This window comes from Triticum urartu, chromosome 7A (assembly GCF_056163025.1).
Source record: "Triticum urartu cultivar PI428250 chromosome 7A, HENAU_Tu73, whole genome shotgun sequence".
NCBI lineage: Eukaryota > Viridiplantae > Streptophyta > Magnoliopsida > Poales > Poaceae > Triticum > Triticum urartu.
The window spans coordinates 710,068,271-710,076,802 of NC_141879.1; the positions used below are offsets into that span (position 1 = coordinate 710,068,271).

Genomic DNA, 8,532 nt, shown 5'->3' on the forward strand with positions numbered 1-8,532 from the left:
GCATCGATCTACAACGCCAGTAGCTCCGGTACGCAGATCCGACCCCTTTCCTCCTCTAATTTTCCTTTTGTTGCATCCCTGAACTGATCTCCTGCTCGCTGATGTATCGAGGCGCCATGAGATGAAATCACAGGCAGGGCTAGGGCGAAGACGGCTCCCCGACGACCAAGACACGGCCAAGGTGGTGCAGCCTGTGGTCTACATCACAGGCAAGAATCACCACCAAGAGGTCGGGTCACGGTGGTGCAGCCTGTGGTCTACATCGCCTACTACTCCGTCGTCTTCCGCAACCCCCACCACTTCGGCGGAAAGGTGAGACAAACGGCCCCTCCCCGCTCCCCCGTTCACATGAATCCCAACAACATCATGCGAGTTCTATGCTTGTATACTCTATACTTCAAACTATCATCATGTTCATTGCCAAAAGTATCGGTGAATCCCGTGTTTTCAGATAACAACAAGGTTTCTCCTTGCATGATCAGATGGTGCTCTCTAGGTCTAACTTACAGTGCAAGTAGTCCATTTAACACCAAGTCAGAAGAAATAAACTATATTCATCCAGGTGATGCCATTCATTTGCTAAGTGGTTATAAACATTTTTTGGTCTGATGCATTTGCTTCTGAATCATGACATGTGTTGTAGTTTACCTGGTTATGTGCATGTTCATGTAAGGAGAGCAAGGATCCCTGTGAGATGCTACTCTATTTTTGCCATTAAATGACACTATTGATCACAATCTTGCTACGGCAGAAACACTATTGATCCGTAGCGTCATAATTTTTTATGGGTTAAATAATAGGGATATTATGTCAAACAATTGAAGCACATTTTTATTATTAGTGCAATGCAAATTGATTGTGCAATTTGGGATGTAAGAGCACATTTAGATGGAAGTCATGGTAATAGAATAGGAGTACTAAAAATGTTATGTGTGTTCTATACAGAACGCTTCCCCTTCTATTACATGTCTTGGTCATATGCAATCATCCACCACATCGGTATAACTAATCCCCGTTTGATAGCACGGTTTTTTCTTAGTATTGTAAGAATATTGCAATTTTTTAAAATACCATGGTTTAATTTACCGTGAGCTGTTTGGCAACCACAAAAAACTAAAGTATTTATACTGTGGTATTGTCAAAACCGTGGTATTTTCTCTGCATTAAAAAAGAACCCCAGACCTCTTTTTTAAAAACAGAGCACGCGAATAAAACGAGCATGTTCGTTATCGCCTTCCTCGCTCCCAAGCCGTCACTGCCGCCCTGAAGATTGCCAGCCATGGGACAAGCCAAGATAAGGCAATGGAAAGAATAATGGTGTACTTCCTACTGGCACTTGCGGTTCTCCTCTCCTCGCACGCGCCGTGCGTCATGTTGGCCCATGGCCACCTCATGCCCAGATTGCTCATAACATGACCGCGCACACTGTTGGCTGCAACACTAACTCACAACGCACTGCTGGATGTGTTTGCGCAAGCCGTTGTGTGGGATCATAGCCACATCGTATGTGTGCCATGCTGCCATGTCACGGCCTTGCTCGCCGCTGCTTGCTGTGCATGCCTTGCTCCAGAGCGTCGCCCCATGCCTCAGCGCACCTTGCTCGCCGCTGCTTGCTGTACATGCCTTGCTCCAGAGCGTCGTCCAATGCCTCAGCGCACCTTGCTCGCTGCTGCTTGATGTGCATGCCTTGCTCCAGAGCGTCGTCCCATGCCTCAGCGCACCGTGCTCGCCGCTGTCGTTCAAGTCACAGCCAAGCCAGAGCGACACCGCGCACTTTTGTGTGGCGCCGTTGTGCGCCCTCTATCATTGATGCATAGCATGCGGCCGAGTCTGTTTATGCATGGCCGTTCAGTTTGCAACAACTGGTCAGCTAAGATCGTCCATGTTTGCACCTTTGCTATGAAACGGCTAGCTAGCTAATTTACATCGTTGCAAACATGCACCAGCCAAACACTCTCACAGTATTCCCGATACTACAAAATACTTTGATATGTCAAAATTATGGTTTCTAGTACTTATCGACAAAAATACCGCAGTTTCCAATACTATAGTTTCTGCAGTACTTTGCTGTCAAACACTGCATGCTTTAATCTGTTTTCATGCTGGCCAATTGGAATTTCTCTTCATTTTGTCGAAAAATGGATGTGTAACCTTTTGATTAACCTGTAACATTAAACTTGTCTTGTATCTACTTGATTGGTTTTTCCAAATAATATGAACACACACACTGAACAAAATTTACATGGATTTACAAGATGGGCAATTAATCTTAGTCTCCTTCCTCTTACACTTTTCATATGGTATAGTTCGTAATTAAGTTTAACAGGAATCTTGATTATACTTTGTTGAAGTTCAGGTAGGCATCAGGGCCAGGTAGATTAAAATTGCCACTATTTGCGTAAGTAGCACTGCCAAATGTATTCTAAGGATTTGGCCTTAATCACTAATTATGAAGATTCAGTTTTCATTGTGCCCACTTGACGCTGCCAGCGAGATCCTTTATGCCTTATAATTTAGGTTGTTGTATTCTTTCCTACCACATCCATTGTGTTGCTTTGTTATGCTAAATTAACCACTAGATCGGGAGTATGCTATCAGCAATATCCTTTATGCCTTCTAATTCAGGTTGTGTTATTCTTTCCTACCATGTCCATTGTGTTGTTTTCCGATACACGGGAATTAGATGAAGGATGTTGGTTTGAACTTTAGACTTGTATCCTGTAGCTAGCTTGCATTTCGTTGACATCCTATCTGGTGCTTCTCCTCATCATTCAGATAAGCGAATGAATAATGACATGCCATACACGAAGGCTATCTCCCATATTGTTGGATCTCGAGTAAATACTTATGCAATATCAGTTTCTTGTTTTCAGAAACTTAAAACCAGTGGCATACAATATTGTCTCACAGAATAGTACAAGCTCCTGCCTTCTAGAGAGCCAATCATACCTATCTTGTTTGATTTGATGGAGGATTATGAAGGGTGCCAGTTCAAGAGATCATGTGCAAGTGAGTTTTTGATTTTCTTTACTATATTGTTCATATAATTTAACTATTTATTACTATTTTATACATGGACTTATAGCTATGTTGTTTACCTTACGAGCAGTAGTGTCTTAGAACATGTTCATAATTCAAGCAAAACTTGGTGACATGTTTCTAATTCATGATGGTCTGCAGGCTATGATTTCTGAGCCGATAGAAAGTTTAAATATTTGTTACATTTGGCAGGCAGAAGGTGGTTTAGAATATTTTTGTTATATTCATTGTATTACTTGCTCTATCTTGAGAATGTAGTTGGTATTGAAGTATTACATATCCATTGTGAATAGTTTTAGACTATTCCATCGAAACATTTTGTCATCATGCAATTTCTATTAAATGTAATGACTTACAATTATGACTCTGATGATATATATCTTCAGAAGATGGTTATATTTGTTTGTTATCTGGCATGTTGAAACACTTAAGAAGTTAATTGTTTGTTTTTCTGGCTCAAATATATTAATGAGAATTCATTAAAAAATTAGGCAGTCAACTATGGTCATAACTTAAAAAGTTAGGTGTATGCCACACATGCGATGTCCACAATAGACTGTTAGCCTATAATATCTGCAATAACTGTTTGTATTCAGTTCCAGCCCACCCAATAGGACTGCTTGATTAGATCTAAAATCAATTGTATTGGCTGATACTATCTCCAATGGTGTTATTTCTTTGGAATTTGATGGTATGCCTGACCAAGCATGATCCTAATCTAATAACTGTTACCCTTTTACAGAATAGAAAGATCCAGAAATTTTCATACCTAGAGGACCTCGCCTGCTTGGTGCTCCTTGATTACAGAAGGTACTCCTCCGGAATATGTCCTCCAAGTCTGGGTATTTTGATCCTTTGGTATATGTGATGGGCGAAGGGAGAGTAAGGAGGGGGATGAGGGATGGCATAGGAGGTTAACATATATAGGTTGGCAATTAAGGGGAAGGCTGGGTAGCAGATATCTTTCCAGTTCTACCATATATATTAATGTATGGTGCAGATATCTTTCCTTTTTTCACCAGACACACACCTCATAATAAATTAGAAAAGATGTCAGAAATCAGAACTTACTAAAATACTAAAATGTTGTATTAATTTCCTAAACAACTGATCATGGCATAGAAGTTACTGATTGCATGCCATATAACAATGAAATATCTTATTTGTATATTTAAATAATGTTTCTATTTTTATTATTGTTCAGTTTGAAAAGGTAAACATGAACTTTCTATATAATTTATGTGTATTTAATTAGTTCAATGTGTACTATAAAAGTTCAGTTAACAAACAAATAATCTTAAATGTTTTGTTTCTGAAAGTTGGCAATTAACAGCCTTCTGATTTTGTTGTATGCACAATCAAAATCGACTGGGTACAAGCGGCCGTAGGTCACTAGGGGGCGTGGAACTGCCGCAGCCAATCTCAGACAAAGCAGACTCCAGCGATTTTGACCAGCCAGGTACATCCTCTACACGACTAAACGAACGCAACTTGAACAAAATTTGACTTGATTAGTATGGTAGCTTAGTAGTAGTAGGTTACTGCACTCTTATTTATGTCGAACAATCACTGCACCGGACATGCAAGCCTGGGATTATATATGTGTGGGGGTCTGTGATATTGTGAGTGGTCTGACATATGTTTAGCTTGATGATATTTGCACAAACTGTGTAAGACAAACTAACTGTTTGATTTGTTAATTTCTCTTTGACGCGCAAAGCAAAATGCATCGTCGTCTTGGTTGGCTAGGATCAAATTAACCAACCAAAATTTATAAGTTATATTCTCTAATTATAGTGTTTGCCCTAAATTGCTTGATGGTTTCCTCACTTGAAATATTAATATTGCTAAGCTCAATCATGGTATGATCGCATTGTTTTAAAAAACCAATGGCGTTAAGCACATTTATAAGTTCAAACACACGGGCTGTTGAATATCAGTCTTTTTTTAATCAAAATTATTATGAATATACTTCGGTGTTGTGGTGGCTCTTTGATTTCCCTGTACAAATGTATGTTTTCAGTGCAAATGTGTTCCTTGATCAACTAAACTTGGTGAAAGTACAATCTGGGGGAGCCTTGAAGCCTTCTCATGTAAGAGTATAATCAACTCGATTTTGATAAGTGAGTCCATTACATCATTCTAATAGGATTAAGTTACACTTTAATTTGTAGGCAAAGCATGCAAACATGATCATTGGATTTCAGTAATAATTGAACATGAGGTAAATACGTTCCATCACACTATGATTTACGACAACTGCTTTTCTTTGATTGCTAATGTTGATAAGTAGGCATTGACGTGATACTTATATGTAGTTCTTATTGGCAAATATATAGTTAGGGATCGTATTGTTTTTAAGGCGTCCGTAAGGACCTGCAAGCTCAAGGCGTCCAGCTTGCCTTAGGTACCCGAGTAAGGCGTCCGACTTAATCTTTAAGTCGTCAGAAGCGTTGCTAAGGCGTTCAGGTTGGCGCCTTGATCCAGATTGGACGCTTTGAGCTTGCCAGACAGGCAGGGAAGTAGTTTTAGGCGGGAAACAGCCCCCCTTCTACCCCACCATCCTCTGCTCTTGATGATGCTCATGTTAAGTTGTTCATTGCTTGCTGTTATCAGTTGTTCAATGCTTCCTGCTTTGCCGGTTGCTCTGCTAGCTGCTTTGTTGTATCGCAATAGAGAATTCACGACGTGCACAGTAACATATCTACTATTAAAGTGGTTTTGGTTTTTACTGTACGTACTGATCAATAAGAAAAACCATTCCTCTCTCATTTTTGTTACTATATTCAGGAACACACAAAATATAATCAGCGCTTATTCGCTAGCTGGAATTGAAGGCAACAGCGAGAGAGGAAGATCAAGGACAACTTCAAAATAAAATAATATATGCAAGGTACATGTTGTATGACTGTCATTAGTTTATTGGCTACTCTCTAGCTAGAATGTGATTATTACTGACGAAGAAAACCTCGTATAGTGTAATAGTGCGTGTATGGATGGAGTTATACTATATGAGGTAGTATATGATGTGAGGCACGGAATGTTTGAAAACATCACCTGGTCTACTTTAGGTATGTTGTGAACCTGCCATGGTACAACACAAAAGTACTACGGTTCACCTGGAGCACCAAACCTGGTCCAAACTGGTCTAGAATTAAAGATAAATAAACAACCAAAATAGCTAGTGGATGCCACCATCAAACACTCTTTAAACTTTAAAAATATTTCAGAAAATGTCATCTGATAATCTTATCAGCACGGGCATTCAAACATATTATTACCTAGCAAGCAACTAAACATGATAATATTTTTAGGTATTTATCGATGCAGCAGTCCTCCTTAGCCACCAATAAATCTCAACGATGCTCTAACTTGATCTGGAATGTTATCCTTTGCTTCATTCTCCCTGACCATCAAGATCTGGACCATTAGTCGCTTCCTGAGACTTTGTGGATCCTTCAAATTAAGCATATAAAAGTCAGAAGATATATTTAGCAAATATATGAAAGCTGTAACCTCATTACAAATGCACTTACATCAGTCCTAGGCATGTTATGAACCATGTCATTCCTGATAGTTTCATACAGTAGGGCCATCTCCTGTAAAACTTTGAATCCAGAGTCCATGCTGTCACAAAAAAAACAATATTGTAATAGCTATATTATAACACACACTAATATCTAAGACAAATTTAAAACAGTACCGCCGAGGTGAAACATGAATATTCTCTTGTTTGGGCCATTCCAGAAGTTGGTTGTTCCTATCAGGGGCCTCCTGTTGCAAGATAAAGCTCAATTCTTGCTTCACTAAAAGGGCTTCCCTCTAAAGTTCAGTGTCATGGAAGTCCTCCTCAAAATGAAATAAAGCCTGGTTTGAATAATCAATAACGATAGTCCTCTCCATTTCCATTTTCACTGCTAAAAGACCGTATGCCGAATCCACGTGTGCCAGTGGGAGAATATACTGCATTTGGTAGACTAAGGTAAATGCCAAACAAAATAACCAAAATAATTTCCAACAATGAGAAAACTTGCAATTGTAGGGGTGTGAAACACGTCGTATCTTGGAAAAGGTTCAAGCACGACATTGTTAATGAGCGCATTGGTGCGCTGTTCTTGGCTTAACTAAGTCTGCCTTAGAGCCCGTGCTTGCTCATGGAATCCCAAATTGAAAAAATGTGTCTTTCCAACAGAGCTGGTGCCTGCGGTCCTCTCCGCTGCGTCGGTAGTAATCTTACGCACGGCAAGATTGAAGCACAACGGATGGACAACTCCATCTCCTCTGATGGTGTCTCGAATGATCCGTAGGCTAATCTCGATAGGGAATGGGTGGAGGCTATTAATCCAGATTGTGCTGTCAAAAGGAAGAACAAGGTTCATAACAGTCATAAGTTTAAATAAACGTAAACTCAAACAAACGAACTGTGTTGGTGTCTATAACATATGACTAATTTAACGATAATACATATCACATCAAATCACCTAAAAAAATTGCAATCTCTACGTAAGTTTAGTATTTTTATATTATGCACGAGCAATAAATTAAACAGATTGCAGTGATTTCATAGTAGCTTATCACTTGTTCAATATTGTTGGGAGTGACTGGGATGGATTTATATGAGAACTTGTATAAAAATTATACATGTATAGGGCAGTGGACCTAGACGATGAAGTGCAAACAAGATTAGATATTTAGGGCTGTGAGAACTTACTCTAGTTGTTCTTCGTCTGAGGAAAGCGTGATGAAATCGTATACGAAGTTGACTATGTGTCGCACTCCCCCAAAAATCGGCATTGCTTCCATTACTGGGGCAAAACGTCGGTCGTAGCACCGGAAAAGCGAGGAGGGATCAGTGGACGACGATTATGTTAGGACCCGTAGGATTATATATTGAGTAGAGATGATGGCCGTAGGGAACGTGCCCCTTAACGTTCCATATTTGCATGTTTCCGTAAGAAAAAATATCATAAATTAAGGCAAGATCTTTATTTTGATTGCACTATGCAGATAAATCAGAGACATATTAAATGTTTCCTAATATATGCCTCCCTTTCCCCAGAACTTTCCCAATCGAAAAATAGAAAGAAACAGGATTTAGTATTTCGCGAGCGTTAGCTGCAACGCTCGATGCCCACATGGAAAGCGATCGCTACACCCCCATAATTTAACCGGTGGGTCCTGATGACTTTAATATTAGTTTTCAACGGTGTGGCCCGGTGGCTTTCCTCTAATAAATCTTTCCCCATCTGGATTCAAGCGTTGGGCTCCGTGGGCAACAAAACCCTGGGCAAAGGTAGGGACAGCACCCGGCCATAGGTATGGGGTACCTGCCCCATATTGGACCCGAACAGCGCTAGAGCGGCTGCAACATTATTACATGCCAGAGGGCAATGTTCAATTTAGAAGGAACTAAAATACAAATAAAAAAGTATGAATCTCCCTAAAGAGCACTCCACTTGGAATTTTTGATAGCTTGGACCAATTGCATTGAAG

The 8,532-nt window shown here is 40.0% G+C and overlaps 1 long non-coding RNA gene across 1 annotated transcript; it reads left to right on the forward strand.

Moving 5' to 3' along the window:
* The first annotated feature begins 2,894 nt into the window (after positions 1 to 2,894).
* LOC147961912 (uncharacterized) lies at positions 2,895 to 5,933 on the forward strand. The gene is made up of 5 exons (XR_015612165.1): positions 2,895 to 3,009; positions 3,782 to 4,498; positions 5,063 to 5,132; positions 5,214 to 5,263; positions 5,830 to 5,933. It is a non-coding gene; the product is annotated as an uncharacterized LOC147961912 (long non-coding RNA).
* The last annotated feature ends 2,599 nt before the right edge of the window (positions 5,934 to 8,532 follow it).